Raw genomic sequence first — 23689 nt, 5'->3', positions numbered from 1 at the left:
TATATAAAATGGAATATTACTCAGCTATAAAGAATAATAAAATTATGGCATTTGCAGGCAAATGGATGAAATTGAAGAATATCATGCTAAGTGAGATAAGCCAATCTCAAAAAACCAAAGGATGAATGAATGATCTCACTGATAAGCAGATGATGACACATAATGGGGGGTGGGAGGGGGGCAAGAATGGAGGAAGGAGGGACTGTGTAGAGGGAAAAGAGGGGGGAGGGGTGGGGGGAAGGAAAAAAAACAGAATGAATCAAACACCATTACCCTATGTAAATGTATGATTATGCAAATGGTATGCTGTTACTCCATGTACAAACAGACACAACATGTATCCCATTTGTTTTCAATAAAAATAAATTTTAAAAAGAAGAAAATTAAATGTCATTTTTCTAGCCACTCTCCTAAAGTTTCTGTAGCTTTTAATAACCTAAACTCACAAGTAAATTAAATGTGAGACCACACCTTAAGCCAGGTCTCAAACCTCAAAAGCTCATTTTGTATTGTAACACAGCCTGGGCCCCTTATAAATTAGATATGACTTCTTGGCTGGAGAATAGGCTTTCAATCCCTTTATACAGGACTGATACAGCTTCTGTCCCTGCAATGGGAAGGGGGCACACATTCCCTGTGTTCAAGTGTTCTCTTTTCTTTGATCTCCTGCCTCATTGTGTCAATCCTGCTCCCCTGCACAGGTCCTCTTCTCTGCTCTCTCTTAACCCTTTCACCTCCCAATCCTATCAATTTTCCGTCTTTTGACCCACAAGATCACTCTTCACTTCCTCAACCTCCACCCTATGCTTCTTCATCTGTTCACCCAGTCACACCATCATCTACTCGGACACACCTTCACTAAATAGAGACCTGTCTTCCCCGTCTCATCCCTCCTTCACACAAATTCTCCTTCTCTTGACCCCAACACCACACCCCAGTCCCACCTCTCCTTCTTTCTCTCCTCCTCATATCCACTTTCGTGGGCCCCTCTGGGTTTCTCCAATAGACCCCCTCCCCCATTGCACAGCTGGATGGAGGCAAAGGAATTGTGCAAGTTCCTGTTCCTTTCTTGATCACTGATCTCTCACAGACTGAGAAACATTCAGGTTTCTATTCTACTGATCTTGATTCCTGTACTAAAGGATTCTAATACCTTACCCAGTCCTATTATCTGACATGTCATGACAGCCACATCATTCTCTCTATACCCTCCTCTGTGAGACGGGAGAGAGGATTTGGGCCACTGTTCAAGCACATGCAGATGAGACACGCAGAACCTAAAGAGAATCTGGCTGAATTTCTCTCCCGTCTTAGAAAGGCTCTTCACACTATACGAAAATGGTCCCACAATCTCCAGAGAGCACTATCATTATAATGACTCACTTTATTCCCTAATCTGCCCCAGATATCCAGAAAAAATTAATAAGTTAGAGAAAGACCCCCAAATGCCTCCATCAACCATTTTAAACCTGCCTTTAAAGTTTTTACTTACAGAGAAGATCAACAAAAAATAGATAAAGAGAAAAAAATAAAGCCAAATTTCAACTTTCGGCAGAGACCCTGCATGGCAATCCCAAGGGTACAGTTTCTAACAAAGGGCACTACAAGGCACCCCTCCTGGGGCTTGTTTCAATTGTAAACAGGAAGTACACTGGTCCCATGTGTGCCTTAATGCCAGACTGCACCCGGTCTGTGCCCTAAATGCAAAAGGGACGGACACTGGGGAGCTGACCATCCCGCCATCCGAGGTGAGGGGGAAAACCTTCCCTCTTCATCCTCCCTTCTAACCTCATAAGGCTGGCTTCCAAGGATTGACAGTGACTGGCACTCTGTCCCAGTGACATCAGGAGCACAGGGTAACTGCCACTGTTGAATGTAAGTCAGTCTCTTTCCTCATCAATATATGAGCAACATTTTCAGCTTTGTCTGATATTTGGGGACCAACTCAGCCTTTCAAAAACTCTATAGTTGGTCTTCCCAAAACCAACACATAACAAAGCCCTATTATGCAGCATTGTGGGAACTCCTTTACCCCTTCTTTTAAATCATACTTCATCTCCCCACTCCCTTAATGGGAAAAGACCTCCTGTCAAAATTTCAACCCTCCCTCACCCTTTATTTCCCCTCCATAAGTCCCAATATGGAACAACCCACCCGGCAGCTATAGATATCTCTCCCTCCTCTTCTTCTGAATCCCCTGTTTTCCCCTGCACACACACCACCTCCTTGTTTCTTTGGCCTGAGTAACCTGCCTCCTTCACTCCCTCTGCCTCCACACTTGGTCCATCCTCGTGTTTGAGATCTGACCATCGAGCTTTCGAATCTCACCATATGTCCATCTCCACATCCCTGAAGGACCCCTCCTTCTTCCCACGTCAGCCTCAATACCCCATCTCCCTGACTCATCTCAGAAGGCAAAAACCCATCATAATAGATCTTCTTAAAAAAGTACGCCTTCATCCCACACACGCTCCTTTTAACACCCCTCCTACATGTTAAAACCCAATGGATCTAATCATTTAGGGTAAGACCTCGGCATCACCAACACAGCAGTCCTTCCACTTAATCCAGTAGTTCCCAACCCATACACTCTGTTGTCCCTCATCCATGATGACACCTCTTACTTTATGGTCTTAGATCTTAAAGATGCTATTTTCTCTATCCATCCCGACTCACAAGATATCTTTGCCTTTACATGGACTGGCCTGGATATTTATCATTCCCAACAACTCACTTGGACCGTTGTCCCCAAGGGATTTCAAGACAGTCAGTCCCCTTTTCTTTTCTAAGCATTCGCTAAGGATCTCTCATCTTTCTCTGTCACATACTCTTCTCCTCCAATATGTGGATGATCCCCTCCTCTGCAGTCCCACCCCAATTTCAGGCATAGATTTCATCCCTCCACCTACAAGGCACCATCTCTGACTTCTTTTCAGAAGAAATCTCGCATTTCTCTTCCTTATTTCTATTCTCTCTTTTTCTTCTATGCACTCCAAATGTTAGACTCTTGGCAATTCCAGGTTCACAAGACCTGGGGCACACCAACTCTTCTGAACATGACCTGCTGGGATAGCACACTCAACACCCTATCATTCTCCAATTTGATGCCTGCACAATCACCATACCACAGGATTTCATCACAAGGATGGTCCTCCCTTGGTTGGGAATGACAATATGCTTCCCACCACAAGTACACATGCTCCAAACACAAACACCAGCTTGCAAAGTTGGTCCTGATGAGGCTTCTTATCCCTATTGGTCTTGCCATCATGTTTACACAGCTACCCCAGGAAGTTAATTTCTCAAACTCCATCCCCCTACTGTAAAAGTAATCAATGTAACCCCATACAACACACCTTCCCTGACCCTCAAAACCCACTTTGGGACTGTACCATCAAGGATGAGTTTCATATACATGGGTGGGGTAGAGATCCAGCAGGAGGAAAAAAAAAAATTATTAAGGCCTACATCCAACCAGTTGAGAAGCCAATATTCAATGTAGCTCAAACCATCACAAACACTAGTAACCCTGCACCCAGACCCTCTCTGCTCACATTTCTCAACATAACCTTACAACACCTCAATCTTCTAACCCACCCTATACTTCTGACTGCTGGCCCTCACCCCTCTTACCCATGGCTCATGGATAGCAGACCCTAACCCTTCTCCATGAACTTCCAATCTCACCTCTCCTCACTCTTCCTCCTGCAATTCCTTGGGACAACTCTATTCCAGTGTCTCCTACTTTGCTGCACCCTCCCCTACCTATGTCTCTTCTCCACCATGCTACCTAACAGTTCCCTGTGCAACACAACCTACAATGTCACTCAGCCACCCCAGAGCCAACCTGGCCTCTTCTTCCTCTGTGGAAGCTCCATTCTTCACTGCCTGACACACCCTATTCCCACCTTCTGCCTCCCTGTCCTCCTCACACCTGACATAACCATATACTCTGAGGGGGGTTGAAGTGGCCCTTTCCTCCCCCTCCTGGACTCCACTTCAAAGTACAAGTCACAAAAGAGCAATCCTTGCTCCAGTCCTCATCGGATCAGGCATATTAGCAGCAGCTGGCACAGGGGTGGCAGGAATAGGTACAGCCACCATCTTTACTATAAACTCTCCCAAGAATTGAACGAGGACTTTGGCAGACTCCCTAGAGTCTCCTCAAATTCAAGTCACCTCCTTAGCCAATGTAATTCTCCAAAATAGGAGCACCACTGACTTACTAACGACAGAGAAGAGAGGCTCTTGTGTCTTCTCAGGAGAGGAATGCTGTTATTTCACAATAGTCCAAGGAAAAACAGCTGAACTCCAGGAGAACACTGGGAAATTCCACCAGGAACAGCAGCAGTCACCTCCCTGGAACCTTCTGGGCCAGACTCCCCCTGGCTGCTCCCCTTGATGGGCCCTCTCCTTACACTCATCATACTGCTCTTAATAGGACCTTGTCTGCTAAATTTCTTTAAAAAAAAAAAAAAAAAAAGTTTTTTATAGATCAAGGAAAAGCACACACTAATCAGACTGTAAACCAGCCCTTCCTGAGCCAATATGGCCCCCTCACCGAAGTTAGAGCCCAGACCATTCTTTCTCTCTCCTTCTCCTAAATCCCTTTCTCAGCTTGACTGCATTTTGGCAGTTGATCTCTGTTGGTCAGGAGGTGGTGAAACCAGAGTTCAGAGATGAGAGTAAATTCCCCACTTTGTCAGTTTCCTTCTGGGTTCTTATCTCACAAATTTTGAAGAATAAAATGGATGGACAATCAAGGAAGGAAAGAGTAAACGGAGCAGGATTTGTTTAAAGGAGAAGACATAGAATTCTTGCCATGGAGGAGGGGACCTGATAGTAGAAAACCCCTTTTACTGTGTCAGCCTAGCAGTTTATAGATGGTTCTGGGCAGAGCATGGAGCAAAACCCATGTAAAATGGTTACTGAAAAGGCATCCTGGGGGAATAAGAGAGGGGGTGGGAATAGCAAAGATAGAATGAATCGGACCTAACTTTCCTATGTGCGCAATGAGTCCACCACCAAGGTAACCCTACATCATGTACAACCCAAAGAATGGGAAGTTGTACTCCATGTATGTGTAATATGTCCAAATACACTACACTGTCATATATAGCTAATAAGAACAAATTAGAAAAAAAAAAAAAAAAAAAAAAAAAAAAGAAAGAAAGAAAGAAAGAAAGAAGGCATCCTGGCTCCCATCCCAGTTCACTTCCCTCCTCCTTTCTGTAACCCATCCTCCTTCGTGTAAGTCCACCTGGGTTCATCCCACCTTCCATTCCCCACCTCTGGGACTAAGGAGCGGCTGGAGGTGCCCCACGGGGAGCCTCAGGGTCTTCTCTGTGAACTGGGCCTTGATGGCGCTCCTCGCTGTCTGCGGTCAGCCTCCAGGTGAGGTTGAATGGGCCAGCGCCCCAGGGCCTGGTCCAGTTCTCCCTCCACGGTGGTGGGCTTCCCGCTCGCCGTCCGTCAGGCTGCGAACTCCACACTCGCCTTACCTCCTGTGACTCTCCACCCTGCTCTCCCTGCAGCTGCCTTTCCACGTCCGTCATTTGACACTGAAAGCGGGCACTGCCTTCCGAGAGCGCTCAGCGGACGTTCTGGTTCTGACACTTCCCACCCGACCGCACGGTAGTTTCCACGCAGCGCTGGCGTCTGTGGCTCCCATTCAGACACCGCCTTCTACACCAGAAATACAAACCCTTCCCGCCAGGGTCAGGTCCCAGCGGGCAGGGAGTCCCGCTGCAGAGGGCGGGGCAAGCGCCTGTCACTCTGCCGACTTCAGCCAGGGATTGGGTGGCATTAGCTGTCACTCGGGCTGGGGCGGTGCCTGGAGGCGTCCGTCAGGGCGCTGGGGCGGAGCTGTCCAATCAGGCGCGGACGGAGGGGCGGGGCGGGCTTCCGCGGTCTCGCGCGCTTTCCTTGCTCAGCGCTCGCCTCCTTCCTCCCGCCGGGCGTCCTGTGCTCCGGCGTCTCCGCCAACTCTGCGCAGCCTGTGCGCCCCGCGAGCCCCGGAGGTCCCTCGGGAGGACGACGGGTCACCCCGCAGGAAGCAAGGTGCGTGTGCGGCCGGGACTGGGGGGACCCGGTCAGCACCTGCCGTGGGGACCCGGCGTGTGAGCTGCGGAGCGTGGCCGAGTCCCGCGGCGGTGGCCCTGGGGCCTGTCCCTGGTCCCGGGGGTGGGCTGGACGGGGTCCCCGAGGACGGCTGCCTAGGGCGGCGGAGTCCCCGCTGGAGGGTGACCCTGGGGCCAGTCCCCTGGTCCCGCGGGGTGGGCTTGACGGGGTCCCGGCCTCGGCTGCTCAGCGTGGCCTCACCGGCGAGGACCTTCCTGTGCCTGCTGGCGGGTGCTGGGTGCTAGTGAGAACTGAGGTCCTGCAGGAGGGAGCCCTCCACTCTGGGGAGAGGAGAGCAAGTGACCTTCCAGAACCAACGCCCAGCTGCTGAGGTCCCGTCCTTGTGACCTTGTAGAATGCCCAGCTGCTCAGGTCCTTGCCTAGGAGGAGCCACCTGGGCTGCGTGCACTGAGAGTGGTCCCCAAGGATAGGAGTGTGCTCAGCCACCAAGCTGGAGTTCCTGGTGAACTGCGGTGACAGGCTGCTTCCCTGAGCTGGGTCCTGTGTCCTCCATCAGATCTGCTGCCATTCAGTTCTAGTTTGTCCCCAAGCACGTAAGTATTTCATTCCTTGACTGAATGTAAGATTTTTGTGTTCTTGGTTGACGTTTACGTGGGCAGAGTAGTGAGATGTGAAGGAGAGGGAGTTCCTGAAATAATTTCAGTGCTCAGTTTAGTGAGAATCTAAACACCTGTGCACGTCCGGTCCAAATAGAGGGGAATGGGCCCTGGGCAGGCTGCCCTCTCTCCCTGCTCTGCCCTCCCTGTGCCTGCAGGTGAGCACCGTGCCACTTCTTTCTCTCATTCCTTGTCTTTCACCATCTGTGAGGAGGCAGAATGTTGCTTGCTTCTATCTTATTGAGTTTTCACTAACTTAGTGCTGCATTAGTCCTCTGTCCCTGTGGTGCTGTGAACTGTGTGGTGGTTCCTCGGCCTCAGTACCTTAGACTGGGTTTGCTTTCTGAGGCCGTGAGTCTCCCAGTTCCTTCTCTACAGGAACGTGACTGGTTCCCAGTTAAAAGTTTATGTTCTTGACAATTATTCTTTTTTTTCAATTTGGTCCCCAAATGTGCACACTTCATAAGTTTTGTACAGATTGGAAAATTGGTGTAAGGTTATAGAGTGTGGATTATTTCAAGTTACTAGTAAATTCCAGTATAGTGTGTGGATGAGCTCTGCCTGCATCCATGTGTGTTCATCCCCTACACACGTCTATTCTCTTTACTTCCATGTGGCTACATGTTGCTTTTCACTGAGTACCATCTGCATGAGAAGTTTTCTGTGCTGCTCTATATTCATTGAAAAGGATTTCAGTCATTTTCTCATGTTTAATTCATTTGTGAGGTTATTTCTTTTTCTTTCAACATACTTGAACATGAGTTCATTTTCCTTTGTAGGACTGCAGACATTTCCCCTGAGGTAGGACAGCCTTCTCGCACCCGGTTGCAGTTTGATGGAGTAAACTTGGGTTTATCAGTCTCTTCCTTTGGACTTTCTTTATCATCTTATATGAGAAAACCTATAGAACAGAGGACATGTTGGACTCTCAGAGGTAAATCCTTAGGTGTCCCCTCCTGACCTGTGGGGACTCAGCCCTCCTGGGGCTGCATTTCATCATCAGTCAGAATCTGGCTTCCAACTTGGGAGTGTGTTTTCCTATGAACTGGGGGTGAAGCAGTCTCCTTTCCTGAGCTACTTCAAGTGTTTGCTTTGCATTCTTTTTGAATCTCTTAATGCCATACAGTTAGTTTTTCATGCATTTATTAATGGTGTTCCCTTGTTGTCTTTTCATTTTCTTGGCTGGAAGTGAGTTGAGAGAGTTACAGTGTGAGGAGGCCTTGGCCATGCAGCCCCAGGCTCTTCCCAAGTGAAAGCTGCCTGTGTCCCTCCTCTCCAGTCTGGCCTGACCTGGATCCCACCTTCTCTGAGGTCGGGATCAGCTGCCTTGGACCCTGAGTGTGTAATTCCTCACACTTGCTTGTGACTCTGTGCTTGGGCAGAAGATGCAGGAAGAGGCTTCTGAGAGGAGAAGACGACAGGGCCTACTTGAGAAAGGTCTTAACTGCCTGACTGGAAATGTTCCCTTGATGGAGCAGGTCCCCTTGGAGGGAGGAAGTCCTGATCAAAAGGGCCTTTGCCAAGAACCTGTCCTTCTGCCCTCACTTATCCAGGAATTGATCCATCCCCTGTCACTCATGGCCCCACAGTGTGCATGTGTGGCTGGGGTGAGAGAGGGGTCTTTTGCAGCCCTGGGCAGTCAGCAGGCAGCTGGTGGGAGGGGGTGGCCTTCCACAGTCACAGGCCTTGGTCTCTCACCCTGTGCAGCTCAGAATCCATCTCCAGGACTGTGTCTCCTCTGCTGTGTGAGGCCTCTGTGGCTCTGGCTGAGACTGTCTCCCTGTGAGCTGCAGGTGCTGTGAGATCCCCAGGAAGGATGTCAGGACTTTCCAGAAGGCAGGAAATGGTGAGTGGTGGGGCCAGGACTCCTGGGGGAGGTGGGCTGGTTAGAACTGGCGGGAGCCAGGGGTGGCTGGACTCTGGCCTCCCTCTGTCAGCTCCAGAGTCTGCCCACCCAGACCTGAGTTAGATGCTGCTCCCGATCAGCCCTGCTGCCTTCAGGCCTTGGTGTGGGCTGGTCCAGGGTGGGTTCCCAGCTTGCTGCCTTGTCTGCAGCCACTTTGGCAGAGCCCTCTGTGCACACTGGACCCCTGCCTAAGGCTCTGAGTGTGCAGTGAAGGCAGAGGGCCTCAGCTTTCAAAATCAGCCTTAGCAAGAGAGAAGCACTAAGCAACTCACTGAAACCCTGTCTCTAAATAAAAATGTAAAATATTGGGTTGGGGATGTTGCTCAGTGGGTGAGTGTCCCTAACTTCAATCCCCTGTACCTACCTCCCCCCCAAAAAAAGTAAGAATGCTCCTAGTGAAAAGAGAAAAATAAATATGTCATTTTTGCTGCACAAAAGGGTTACATTTCAACAAAAACTGTGGTAGGTAAATTTTAACTCCAAGTAGTCATGAGAATATTGGTTTCCTTGTATAGTGAAGATCTCATGACAGTGGAGAACTCCTTTTTGCTTCCTGTTTTCAGAATTTGAAAGATTACCACTACATTTCATGGGACTAACATCTCAATTGTCACAAATATCAAATATGGTCATTTGCTTCCAAATTGATTTAGTATCATGGAAATTGATATTGAATATCTCTGTTGTCTGAACACACAAGTTTTTATGAGATTACCAATAATTCATGAGCATCTTTCACCATCTCATCTAATTCCCTTTTCTCCCAGATGCAGTCACACTGTGAGTTCATGTTGTACCTTGTGAATTTTGGGGTTTACGTAGACCTTCAGGTAGTGTATAAATACTACCTGACAGTGTTCTCTAACAAGCTTTTGGAGACTCCTGGACATTTTGGCTACTGTTAGAGCTTTTTGTACTATTTGCACTTGTAGAAGTTTTCTGAAGTTGCTGAACAAAGCAATCCTGGTCTTGGACTTCACAGAATTTAAGAAATGAAGCCAGAGAACCAACCAAGCTGCCCCTCTGCCATTCGATCAAGCTGCATGCAATTCATTTCTCCTCTTTTCATTGCTGATTATTTCCCATTTAGCCGGGGTGCTGAATCCAGCCACCTGTGGTCCAGGCAGGTTCCCTGGCTTGGCTGTCAGAAACTGTTCACATCACAGCATGTCACACAGGCTACGCCTGTGGAATGAATTGGAGTGTTACCTGCTTCCTTTTAGAGGAGATTAAGGAGAATTTTCTTTTCCTCCTAGTGTGGTGCAGAATCCACCAGGACACCACTGGGCCATGCCTGTCCTTTGTTGACGGTTATTATCACTTCACAAGCCTGTTCACATGTGTTCCTCCTGGTGTGTGAGTTGTGCTCAATTGTTTGTCCCAGGAGTTGATCCAGTTTATCTGAGCTCTCAGATTGTGGTCAAATACTTATAATATTCCTGTCCAGTTCTTTTACTCTCCGTAGGATTAATAATGGTGTCTTTCACGTCTGCTGAGTTAGTTTTGTGTCTCTTTTCTTAACTGAGCTGTGGTGTGTCTGTTACAAGCATGTCCATGAAGAACCTGTATTTTTGTTTTGTTTTGTTTTTGCAGTGCTGGGGATTGAACCCAGGACCTTGTGCTTGCAAGGCAAGCACTCTACCATCTGAGCTATATTCCCAGCCCCATGAAGAACCTGCTTTTGATTTTGATTCTCTTGATTTCCTGGTCACAGTTTCATTGATGTCTTTAATTCTGTGGCAGTGTCAGGTGTAGGTTCTCCTTGCTCTTTGTCCTTTCGTTCCTACAGTGGAAGTTTTTATGTGTGGTTTTCGTCCTTCTTTTGTCATGTAAGCTTTCAGCACCTTTGATTCCCCTAAGCACTGCCTGTCTGTGTTCCACAGTTTCCTAGGATGCAGTTTCAGATCTTTTCCTCTGACCTGTTCAGCCCCATCCTGAGCGTCCTTGGCCCGTGGGCTGTGTGGAACTCTGGGATGTGATCTGCACTCACCTGGAGGTCACCTGGCTGTGCTTCTGGTACTGACGTCGGTGTGACTCCAGTGTTCCTGGTGCAGGTGCTGGAATTTGCCAGCCTTTTACACTCATGCCTGTCGTGGCTGCACGTGGCTGCTCTTGGCACCTTCCCTGTGGTGTGTACAAGGTTGGAGAGCCTGGCAGTGCATGACGTCCCTGTGGTGGGTGTGCTGTTGAGTCACGCTCACCTTGTGTGCTCTCTGTGTGCTCCATCTCTCACCCACTGTTAGACGGTTGCTGCTGTCTCCCAGTCACTGGATATCACCACGTTTCCTTGTGAGTCTCAGGTGTTCATCAGGTGTGCTCACCTGTTGTAGGTCATGCATCTGAAAGACTAAGGCAGTAGGGGCTGGGAATATAGCTCAGTTGGTAGAGCACTTGCTGTGGATGCACAAGTCCCTTGTTTCAATTCCGAGCACCACAAAAAAATAAATAAATAAGACAGTGGGTTTAAGTCTTGTTAGTGAGTCTAGTGTCTGTGTTTTCTCAGTGATGCTTGAAGTCTAGTGTGTTCCATTGACGAGATGCATTTTTCTTTTTCTGTGCATTCCTTATTTGTTGCTTTTGAACAGTACGTATTTGAATCGTATGATGGGTTCCTCTGAAATCAGTTTCTCCTCTATAGAGAATTTGCTCTTTGTGTTGAAGGCTGTAGTCACTGTGTGTAGTGACTTTCCAGAGTAATTTTGGAGATGTAGTTTAGCTGTTCAGTGGAGTTAGTGGGTCTCTCTTAGCTGTGCTGAGCCAGAGTTTTGACTGAATTCCATGAGGAAGTAGATGGAAAGAAAACAGAAGTAACAGCGAGAGCTCAGCTCCTCCAGTTTCTGTGGGTAGTTGTGCTGGGCTGCTGCTTTAACCCCTGGCTGTGCTGTTTAAAACTCCACTTCAGCCTGTTCTCTGCAGAACCAAGCCTGCAGAGCAGCCAGTGCTGATCCTGTGGGTCTTGGTCCTCTCTGCAGGGCTGTGCTTGGGCTGTGTGGGCTTCTTCAGTGCCTGGTACACCTGAGTGCTGGTGAATATTGATTTCTTCTTCTGTGTTTTTTTTTTTCTTAGTAGGGGTGCTCTATATCCCCAGGTCTTTTTATTTTTTATTTTCAGACAGGTCTCACTGTGTAGCCCAGGTTAGCCCAAAATGTTTTGTCTTCCCACCTCGTTCTTCTGGATTCCTGGGATTTGAGCCATGCAACACTGTGCCCAACTGAATACTCTAATTACTACTTTTTTATGCCAGGGATTCACCCAGTGGTGCCTAACCACTGAGCCATATCCCCAGCTCTTTTAATTTTTTAGGGACAGGTTCTCACTAAGTTGTTAGGTCAGCTAAGTTCCAAGACTGGCTTTCAAGGTGTCATCCTCCTACGTCATCCTCCCAGATCACTGGGATTATAGCCACGCACCACCGTGCCCAGCTTGAATACTGTCATTTCTGAGAATAGTTTTTATTGTGCCTTCACATTCACATTCAGTTTTTTTTTTTTTTTTTTTTTTTTTTTTTGTCTAAACATCCAGCAGTTGCAGTATTTTCTTTCATTAAAACATATTTAAGGGCTGGGTATATAGCTCAGTTGGTAGAGTGCTTGCCTCACATGCACAAGGCCTTGGGTTCAATCCCCATCACCACAAAAAAAAATAAAAGAACAAAAACTTTTTAAGGGCTTCTTCTCTTTCAACTGGTAGAGCACTTGCCTAGCATGTTTGCAGCACTGGGTTTGGTCCTCAGCACCACATAAAAATCAGTATTGTGGTATTGTGTCCATCTACGACTAAAACAAATTTAAAAAAAAAAAATGTTTAAGCATTTCCCACTAATTTTCTTTTTTCTTTTTTTTTCACACAAGGAACCTTTATTTTATGCAGACGATTCACGTTGTCTGCATGGGGGAAAGGGAAGAAAGAAAAAGAGAACATGGTGTAAGGTCTCTCTCAGACATAGGAATTTCGCAGGCTGAGAGGAACCAATCGCAGAGGAGAATTCTTACAGACTGACTGATGGACCAATGACATATTAGAACGTAATGTGGGAGGCAGGAAGATTACGGCAACGTAAGCCAGAAATTCCTATAATGTGAGAGGCGGGCAAACACAGATTGACAGGTGGTGGGGGAAGCCAGATTCCTGTAACGGGAGAGGCGGGGAGAACGCATATTGACAGGTGGTGGGGGAAGCCAGATTCCTTACATTCCCCCATTTCATTTTATATACAAAATAAAAAAAAAAATTTACTCTCCAGTTCTTTTTGAAGCCTTCTCTCCTTCCTGCCTAGGTGACTGGGGTTGGTTTTGCAGGTGAGATGTAAAAAGTTCATTCTCCTCCCAGGCTTCCAAAGGCAGATGGTTTTCATGGACTTCATTTTCTTGATTTGATTGATCCCCTATTTCTGCATTAACTGCCTGTCCCCAATTCTGACTTCATTTACCCCTCTAATACTAGGAACTCCTTCTCTGCTGTAGGGAAAATGGCCGATGACCGATCTGACTTCTTCGAGCTGGAAGTGGGCAGCGTGAGGCAAGCAGTTTGGAGTTCCCTTTTAGAAATCGGGTCAATTGAGGGGTTCATGGGAGAAGTCCTGTTGCGGGGAGAGCAGGCTGTAAAGGCATCTGGGGATGGGTGCTTCTATGGGAGAAGAACAAAAAGACATGAGTACTGAAATGAGATTGATACAATATAAATGTTGCAGGATCTGGAACATGCCAATGAATATCTTAAAGATGACAGAAGTCAATAATTCCTCACCAGGGGGTGGAAGAACTGAGAAGTTGTTCCCATAACAAGGCCTAGCAAAGGCTGGAGAGGACAGGCCTTTATTTGGGAGCTTTAACATTGTCTAGGTTATCAGGAATGTGAACACAACATTTAGTAGAGATCTCTATACTTCTGTTACTAGCAAACATAGATTAAGCCTACCTGTGTCTGTAGGCCTTAAACTGACTAAAAACTTCTGACTCTGGCAGTTTCTCTTGATAGTTACTATTATTTTTAAATGCCCAAGAATGGCTATACTTTGGTTTTAACTTATTTGCTAGGTGTTTAAGATCAAGCTGGTCAAAGTGACCTGTTTCTGTCTGTTAAAGAGTCAGCTGAGTTTCCACAGGGGTCACTCATAGAGAACTTAAGAGCAGCTTCTTAGCTCCATTAGTGCCATTTAGTTAGGCAGGGTCTTCTCGATGACGTGGCTTTCTTTGAAAGCATTAGGGATGTCTCCCTTTTTCCATAAGCCTCCTCTGTAGCAGGTGCACTGAGTGGCTTTTCCTCTAGCGACCTCATCAATCTCCTTGGTCAGGAGGTTGTGTGACCCAGAGTTTCAAAGCTCCTTGGAGAAGTCCTCTTGTTCCCTGCGTTCAGGCTGACTTTGAGGGCAAGACCCAAATATGGACTTTTCTTGACCTCTCTATTTAAAATCTCTATTTCTAAGTTTGATCTTAACCATCAAGCAAGTCAGTCTCACCAGTCATAAAGTAAGAGTACTGGGCTTTGGCTTTAATGTCTATAACTTTACAGTTATTTACCCCCTTTTATCTAATTGGGGTTTACATTATCTGTTCTGTAGGTGATGGCTTACAATTCCAAGTTAATTTATGGTGTTCGCTCTTGAAGCAGTATTTCTGCAAAATATTGATCAGGCAACAATTAGAGTTTATAAGGAAAATACAAAATGGAGTCATCACAAATGGAGTTTATGCAATAGCTATTTTGAATTTTGGCTGAGTTCCCATTTGAGATCACAGTAATCTTTACAACAAATATTAAACTTTTGAACACAACTTTAAATGAGTTAAAGTCAGGTTACTTTGGAGCCATTGTAAATGTGTAGCAGGGTGGTGAGGCAGAGCCTTATCTCAGGTAACGTGGGGCTTTTCAGTGAGGGGCAAAGGAGTATATAAACACAGATTTTGAAGATTAAGCTGAGATTAGATGGAGCTCTGTTCTCTGATGGAAATGTGGATCTAAAGAGTTATGTCAGCAATCTTTATATGTGTGCAATGTTAGGTTATATATACCCTATTGATGACAGGTAATAGAACATTAAATGATAGGTTTACCACTACAGACAAGTTTAATTTGGAGAACAGCAGCTTGATAAATTTTCTGCTTTAAAGGCTTGTATACCTGGAAAATATGAACACATTTAATATACAAAGAATAATGTTTTTCAGTATGTTACTCCATGGAATAGCTTTATAAATTAATGTCTCTAACAAACACATTTGAGTTATCCCATATATGTTGCTTATTGTAGAAAAACCAAGACATCAGACAAGTGTGCCAATAGTATTTGCTGTCTCTTTCCTGTTGAAGAAAATCCTAGAAAAATTGATGTTAGACATTATATAAACATTAATATTTTATTAGTTTGACCACTTAGAGACTTGTAAGTTAATTTTAAGAACATTTTACTTTTATTAGTTTACCCAATTTAAATTGAACCTTATTAAATCACGTGACTTAAAAATATTTGGATCCATTTTTAAAATTTTAATTTTTATGCGCGCTATATGTAACACAAAAGCAAAGGCCTTGTAATATTTATTTCCATTGCAATGTAATGGATGTTCAAAAATAACTCTAGAGTTGGATAAAAAGAACTGATCAAAAATTATTAACCTAGGTCTGTAGGATCAAAATTGTGAGCTCAAAAATACAGCATTTAAGAAAAACAAAGTCCTGGAAGAAAAATGATAATGGTTATTAATTAACGCATGAGAAAATGAGAAGGAGAGAAAAGTTGAAAGGGAGAAAAGTATTCTGAGTTGTAGCCCAGGAGAAATTTAAAATGGACACTTTTACACTTTTTTCCTTGGGTTTGAAACTGGCTTCCTACTGAGCCTTTCTTCATTTACATTTCAATGTAACCCTTGACTGAGATCTGAATCTGAAAGGGGCCAATATGTTCTAGCAGAAACTTGATGCTTGGGTCCTTTTAATTTCTTGAGCCTGCAGGGAGAGCTGAGAGAGAAAGAAAAGATTTGAAAATAGGGAATCAGCCAAGAGAACGTGTTCAGGTTTTACTCCCTCCGCTCTAGCCACCTCCCGTAATGGAGCTAGAATGTGTGTACGAGACCACGTGGTGGGGGGACTTGGTGGGCTGAATGGCGGAGCGGAAGGAGAAACAGAATGAGGCAAAGGAGAGAAATGAACAGGAGCTCCTGCCGTAGGAGACATGTAAGGACATGACTCATCAACTGGATTAAACTTAGAAGATAAAGGATTAAAAGGGGAGGAGAAGCAGCAAGAAAGAAAGGAAAAACACAAAGGGGAAAAGTTCCTTTCCATTCACCAGGTGGCCCACATATGTACTTAATCATAACTAGTATAATTAGGCATATAATTTTACCTAGTATAAAGCTAGAATTTAGGGTGCCATAAATAGACCATTCTGACTTACTATCTAAAGGACAATTTAGCTCTGATTAAGGGAATAGGTGAAGGGGTTTGAGATGATTTAATAAGCATGTCAGGGGCGAGTTTGCTGAGCTGGATGTCCTGAATCCCATGGTAAGCTGAGATCCACCTGGCTAGTGATTTTGGCGTCCCAAGATCACAGTGCCAGGCAACGAGATTTTAGAACAAAGGCTTGGTCGTCACCAAAAAAATCAATGTTTAACTGGGCATAAAGCCGAGAAGAGTCTGAAGACCCGGCCAGGATTTCGAGTGAGACACAGCAGGAAATAAGAGAGAGAGCTTCAGACCCTGAGAAAGAATCTCAGCACCATAAAACTCAGGAGTCCACCCAGCAACTAGGACCAGCTCTGGGGACCATGAAGATACCCCACACCTCGGCAGTCCGGCAGTGGGAGCTGCGGGGCAGGCGGTGGAAGCCGCGGGGCAGGTGGCAGAAGCCACGAGGGGGAAGCTGCAGGGGTGTGGGAGGGAAACCCTGAGCCGTGGTGGAGGGAATCGCAGGATTGGCCGCTTCTCAGATGGGGGGGATGGGGGGACAGCACCATGAAGGGAGCGCGGGTGGCTGAGATGTGTTTAAGTGGTCAGGGCCTGTCTAAGGGGAACTCACCAATTCTGGAGTCCGGGGTTGTATGCAGAAAACTGGGCATCCAGGTAAATGGAAGATGAGCCTGTATAAGTGGGCACCAGGGCTTGCTATAGGATGGGATTCCGCCTGCTTAGTCAGTGGAAAAAAAACCCATTCCCGAGTCTTCGGCACCAGATGTTAGGTGTTAAAGGCGCAGTTATGGTTCATCGCTAGCTCCCAGAAACACTCCACAGATACAGGTCTCACACAAGGAACCTTTATTTTATGCAGACGATTCACGTCTGCACGGGAGAAAGGGGAGAAAGAAATCCCACTAATTTTCTACACCAGTTTTCTTCAGATTTCTGCAAAGTTGTGAGGGGCTTTTTACAAACTGTCAGGTAGCACTAGATCCACTGTGATGTGCAAATGCACAGGTAAGTCCTTTCCTGTTCCCTCTGGAGTCAGTGGGCAGAGCCTCCCCCTGGGCCTTCAGACTGCCGTCTTATATATTATTATGGGTGTTATGCCTATATAGTATGTAGTTCTTTATATACTTCTGGATTTAATCTTAGGGGTTCCATTGTAAATTAACTTTTAATTGCTTTTAAGTGTTTCATTTCATATATCTAGAAGTTGATTTTTTATTATTTATTGATTTTTCTGTGTTATTTTTTACTGCTGACTTTGGGAACACATCTTCTTTGGAGCTTCCCAGTTTTGAAAATCATGCATACTGCTGCTGTAAAGTTTGCAGGGCAGGATTTTGTGAGACCTACATTGTGAACTTGTTTTTGTTACCTCAACTTTGGGAAATGACCTGGGGTCCAGGAACCACCAATGTAACACGAGATGGGGTTGAACATTCAGCCTGTGAAAGTCGAGTGGTCCTGGGCCTGTGAGGAGGTGTGTGAGACCTGTGTGTGTTCGTATCTGTTAGAGTCCCCAACTTCCCAGGAGTTGATCCCCCATGTAGCAGGGTAGGTGCAGCCGTGAGAAACCCCATCAAATGCCCTGTCCACTTGCAGTAACTCTAGGGAGCAGGAAGCCAGAAATTCAAGTCAAATGTGCACCATGTGAGGTGGTTGCTGTTGGTGGGGAGAGGGGGTGAAGGTGCAGAGGCTGCGCTACCTCCTCCTGCTTGGTGCCTGTGGCTGCTGGCTCTGCAGGTGAGTGAGTCTGAGTTTTCTACACCTACCTGTGTCTGCTTGACAAAGTCCTGGACTTCGCCTCAGTGTCTGGGGCTATGTGAGTTTGCCCTGGGTTCTGAACACCGTGACTGTCCTCCTGGTTTCCCTGGTGGCACCCTCTTGCTGTGCTGTCTAGAGGTGGTGGAAGCAGGCATCCTTGACACGTTTTTGTTGTCATGGAGAGAGCCTTTGGTCCTTCAGCATAGCCTCGGGTTTTGTAGAACCCTGTGGCTTTTCAGGGTGTTTCACTCTTTCCCAACTATGTGGGTTTTGATGTAGTGAAGATGGGTTGGGCTTTGTCAGCTGATTTTTCATTCTTTCCAGGTATCACCACCTCTCCTGAAGCCTGATGCACAGGTATTTTCTACAGTTCTCTGGGGTTCCATTCACTCTGCTGATGGTGTCCCACAAGGACAGAGCTTTCACTTTTTGGTGTTGATTCACTGTTAAATTCACATGCTGATGAGGTGCAGTGAGCTAGCTACATACCTGTCCCAGTGTGTCTGATCAGATCAAGGCATCAGCTCTTTGTCTCCTAACATTTGTCCTTTCTTGGTGTCTGTGCACTGTGGTCCCCCTGCTGTGCTGGAGGGCAGTCCTGCTGGCTCCTCCTGAGTGCATTCTGGTCCCTGATGCCCAGCCTCCTCCCCATCCCATCTTCTCCTCCCTCTCCTGTCTTCCTCACCTCTGGTAACTACTCTGTACTTTCTGTGAAGTCAGCTTGCAGCTCCCATGTGAGTGAGAGCCCTGGTGTGTCTGTGCCTGGCTTATTTCACTTAGCTGGTGTCCTTCAGTTCCAACTCATTGCTGCAGATGACAGGACTGAAAGCTGTTTTTGGTGAAATCATGTTTGTCTGTTACTTTTTTATGAATCACATGGAAGGTATAATATCCCAGAAACCATTCCCGAATCCACGGTTGAAAGACTTGTGAATTGATGAGGTTTACATCTTACTCAGGACTTTGGTCCTGTGGATTTCCCGTGTGCATGAGCTGGGGAGAGGGTCTGACTTGAACTGTGGTAAGTGTTCTGTAGTTTTCATTGTGTAAGACCTTGTGGATGATTCTAAACATTCTTATGCTGCTTTTGCCTCCTGTCCCTCATCCCATTTCAGCTGTGCATTTCCTCATCCCACTCTGTGCCTGGCTCTGTAATGTCAAGTATAGTTCAGGCTTCTCCTCCACTGTTTTCCATCTTTCAATTACCTTAATTTTAATATATTTGAATTTCTCATTCTTCTTCATTATTGCTTACTCTTGTTACATAAAAATGTTATTCCTGTATCTCTAGAAAAAAAATTCTCTGCAAACTTCAAAACGTCTTAGTTTTGTATTTCACATCAGAATCTATAATGAATTAATATTTGTTCATGGAATAGCGGAAAATAATGCACTTTTTCAATTAGATGACCGTTTGTCTTGACTCATCTTTTAAATTACTTGTGAACGTTTCCATTCCTCTGTAGTACCTTTTATATCACTATTCAGTTTTCCATGTGAATTTCAAGACACTGAAACTTTTGGGTTTTTTAATATTGATTGTTTTTAGTTGTTGATGGACCTTTAATTAATTATATTTATTTGTTTATATGGGGTGCTGAGAATCTAACCTAGGGCCTCACACATGCTGGGCCAGTGCTCTACCCCTGAGCTGCAACCTACAGCCCTGGAATTTTCTTTTTCTCTTGGTCTGTCTCTTGGTTCATCTTCATCTCTCTGCTAATCCTATGCTGTGTCCTTGGTACAATTTGAAAGTCTTTATTTGTAGTAAAGTGTCATTTAAACATTCTTGAAGTTCATTTTTAGGCTTCCTCACCATTGCACAAATACTATATTTCTCAATCCTAGAAGGAATAGCTTGGCTCTGTGGTTTTGGTGCTTCCTAGGCTACAGCCCTTCACAGTATTTCACTTTACAAGATACCAAAGGTGGTCATGCATTAGGTTGGTTTGTACACCCATCCCTACAAACACATTAGTAATCCCTTTACTACAGATAACTATGTATATGTAGCCCATTATTAACCAAAAATATCTTTGACCAAAGTATTGTTATGTGGTACATGACTGCACATTATATAATTCAAGTCTTCTATCTAGAATATATTGATAGGTGTTACACATTTCTTATTCCTATTGGGAATTCTGTTTGCTAAATGTCAGAAAAGGAATTTGACACTTATCCAACTATATTTTGATAGTAATCAGAAGAAATTATCAGATTTTTTATTGATCACTGTTCTTGTTTACTAGTTGGTTAAATTTGATCTGAAATGAAGCTCCTACCAATTCTACTTGTTCTCTTGTTGTAGTCACACAGGATGAGCTCAATCCTCAGTTACCATGTTGTGACCCAAAATGAAATGTTGTCTACTAGGGAAGCTCCTAGACTTTTGCTCAGGGTTTTTTTTTTTTTTTTTTTTTTTTTTTTTTTTATTGATTTATTGATTTATTTGTTACTATTATTATTTTGGAGAGTGGGAATATACTTGGAGCATTTAGGTTCTAACACAAGAGTGGAACAAAATAATAGGATTTCTGAAGAAAAATAAATGTTAGGTAAATGCCATGTTGTATATACACTCTCAAGCATTATGATTCAGTGTAAATGCTTAGTTTGGTGGAATCCCTCCCAGTTCTTTAGTTCCCTGTACCAGGTAAAGTACCACTTTGTCATCAGGCCTTTCTAAGGATAGGTACTGTCAGGAGGACTAATATTAGTTCACTTCTGCACATTAAGTGGTAGTGCTTCATTATTCCATGCACCCTATGAAGACCTTAGGGGTGACCCAGGAGCATATCTTACTCCCAGGACTCAACAGTGAGAAGGGTGTTTTTGCTTTGTTGATGCTTTTCTGAATAGTTCAGGTCTTATATTGGTACGCCTTTGTGGGGAAGTGAGTGCAGAAAGAAAGTAGAAGTTTTAATGACCAAATCATGAACTCAATATTTGGAGATCACAGAAACATGAGAACATCTCACATGTCGAGAATACAGCCTTTATGTTGTCAGTCTCTTCTAGCATGTACTACATTTTTGTGGGTTATTTTAGAACTCAGTGGTCTTTGAGGGTGTAGCTGTGAACTTCACCCAAATGGAGTGGGCTTTGCTGGATCCTTTCCAGAAGAATCTCTACAGAGGTGTGATGCAGGAAGTCCTAAGAAACCTGGATTCTATAGGTAAGGATGTTTCATTACATATAGAAAGACAGAGCACCTGGGGACTGGGGATATAGTTCAGTTGGTAGAGTGCTTGCCTTGCAAGCACAAGGCCCTGAGTTCTAATCCCCAGTACAGGGGGTGGGGGAAATAGAGGACCTGGGAGTATTTTTTCCCCTCACAAATTTGGAATGTGAAAAGGGAGAATTTGGGGAATAAATTTGGCCTAATTTCATTGCACTGTGCTGCATAAATGCCAGAATTCTTTCTTTTTTTTCCCCTTTTGCATCTTTTTTATGGGTGCATTATAGTTGTCCAGATTGTTAATCCCATTCATTCTGAAATGATGATGATTCATAATGACTATTCTGGGTCTACATTTTAGGAGACAGATGGGAGGACCAGGACATTAAAGATCAGAACAAAAATCCCAGGACTGATCTAAGGTAATTTGTACTCATAAGAGGAAACAAGAGTGCCTTGAGGGAATTCTAACATGTCCTGTAATTTTACATACAAGCAAAGAAAATAAGCATGATATGAATTATATTTATTCTTTTTGCCCAGATGAGAACTTTACTGTGAGATACACATTTAGTGTTTTCAAAATAATCAATTTGTTGATTGTGCTAACAAACTGCTTTTATGATAGCACTGTTTCAGTAGTGGCTATGGAGAAGCAGTGTTGCAAAGTAATTGTGACCTTGAAGTTCAGTTTAGACATGACAGAAAACCAGTACTTTTCCTGACACTGGTAGTAGTGTAAGTCCAATGCCTATTAATAAATGTAAAAGTATTAATGAGCCAACCATAAATTGTGCTTGTAATTTTTTTTACAGGAGTCATATAGTAAGCTCTGTAAAAATTCAAAAAGGTAGTCAGTGTGGAAAAACCTCAGTGAGATTCCAAATCTTAGTCTTAAAAAGAACATTCCTTCTAGAAAGTCCATGTGAAAGCATTATGTGTGGATAAGTCTTCATGTATCATTTTTTTCTTAACAGGCCCATCATATCTCACTCTGCAAACAAACCATATGAGAATGTGGAGAGTTGTGGGAAGCCACACAAACTAAAGCAGAAGAGAAAATCCTTCACTCCTCTCACAAGTGTTCAAAGACAAGTGTCAGAGCACTGTCAATGGACCTTATGTATGTTTGACATGTGGAAAAAGGTTCAGTTGTTCTGGGTGTTTTCAAAAATATCAACAATCTCATACTGGAGAGAAGCCATATGGGTGCAAGCAATGTGGGAAAGCCTTCATGACCTCAAGTTATCATCAAGTGCGTGAACAAACTCACCAGAGAGACACCTTACAGATGTAAACAATGTGGGAATGCCCTCATCAGTTTGGTAACCTTAAAGTACGTGAACAATCTCATAATGGGGATAAACCTTATAGATGTAAACAATGTGGGAAAGCCTTTACTCGTTCCTCTTACCTTCAAATACATAAACTCATTCAGGGGAGAAGCTCTATGAATGTAAACAATGTGGAAAAGCCTTCACCACTTCCTCTCCCCTTCAAACACATATGCAAACTCATACAGGAGAGAAGCTCTATGAATGTAAACAATGTGGGAAAGCCTTCACTACTTCCTCTTACCTTTAAATACATAAACGAACTCATTCAGGGGAGAAGCCCTATGAATGTAAACAATGTGGAAAAACCTTCACTACTTCCTCTTACCTTCAAGTACATAAATGAACTCATACTGGAGAGAAGCCCTATGAATGTAAGAAGTGTGGAAAATCCTTCACTCAGTCCAGTAACCTTCAAAGGCATAAACAAACCCATACAGGAAAGAAGCCGTATGAATGTAAACAGTGTGGAAAAGCCTTCACTACTTACTCTCATCTTCAAATACATGAACGAACTCATACTGGAGAGAAGCCATATGCATGTAAAAAAATGTGGGAAAGCTTTTGCTACTTCTGGTAACCTTCACTCACATAAACGAACTCACACAGGAAAGAAGCCCTATCAATGTAAACAATGCGGAAAAGCATACAGTAGTTATATTTGCCTTAAAATACATGAAAGAACTCATACTGGAGAGAAGCCCTATGAATGTAAGCAATGTGGGAAAGCCTTCACTCAGTCCAGTCACCTTCACTCACATGAACAAACTCATACAAGAAGGAAGCACTGTGAATGTAAATAATTTGGAAAATGCCTTTAGTCCTTCCACTTACCTTAATGTGCATGAACAGACTGACACTGGAGATAAGCCCTATCAATGTAAATAATGTGGCAGAAACTTCATTTTTTCCCTTTTGCTTCAAATACATGAACAATCTCTGGAGAAAGGCCCTATGAAGGTGAATGGTGTGGTAAAACCTTCACTAGTTTGGCTTATCATCAAATACATGTAAAAACTCATATTGGGAACAAACCTAATGGATGTAAATAATGTGGGAAAGCCTTCACTTATTCTTGTGAGCTTTATGTATATAAAAATATACTTGGGAAATAGCTGAGTCAGTAGAGTGCTTGCCTTGTAAGCACAAGGCCCTGGGTTCAATCCCCAGCACCCCCCCCCAAAAAAAAAAAAAAAAAATATATATATATATATATATATATATATATACACACACACACACACTGGAGAAAAAACCCACTGAATGTAAACATTGTGGTAAATCCTTTACTAGTTGTGTTTATGTTCACATACATGTACATGCAGGAACCATACTGGGGAGAGGGCTCATGAATGTGAACAAT

The 23689-nt window shown here is 44.4% G+C and overlaps 1 long non-coding RNA gene across 14 annotated transcripts; it reads left to right on the top strand.

Annotated features, from left to right (window-relative positions):
- The first annotated feature begins 6067 nt into the window (after positions 1 to 6067).
- Positions 6068 to 23432, top strand: LOC306663291. 14 transcript variants are annotated; one of them, XR_013764423.1, is made up of 8 exons: positions 6068 to 6457; positions 6493 to 6674; positions 8445 to 8583; positions 9411 to 9473; positions 16983 to 17058; positions 17650 to 17790; positions 18136 to 18168; positions 21970 to 22099. It is a non-coding gene; the product is annotated as an uncharacterized lncRNA (long non-coding RNA). The 14 variants fall into 14 exon arrangements; XR_013764424.1 differs by having other exon boundaries at positions 18136 to 18278; positions 21970 to 22094; XR_013764427.1 differs by lacking the exon at positions 18136 to 18168 and having other exon boundaries at positions 21970 to 22080.
- The last annotated feature ends 257 nt before the right edge of the window (positions 23433 to 23689 follow it).

This window comes from Sciurus vulgaris (assembly GCF_902686455.1).
Source record: "Sciurus vulgaris genome assembly, chromosome: 6".
Classification (NCBI taxonomy): domain Eukaryota; kingdom Metazoa; phylum Chordata; class Mammalia; order Rodentia; family Sciuridae; genus Sciurus; species Sciurus vulgaris.
The sequence above is the reverse complement of the archived record's forward strand: the minus strand, read 5'-3'. Positions and strand labels throughout refer to the sequence as shown.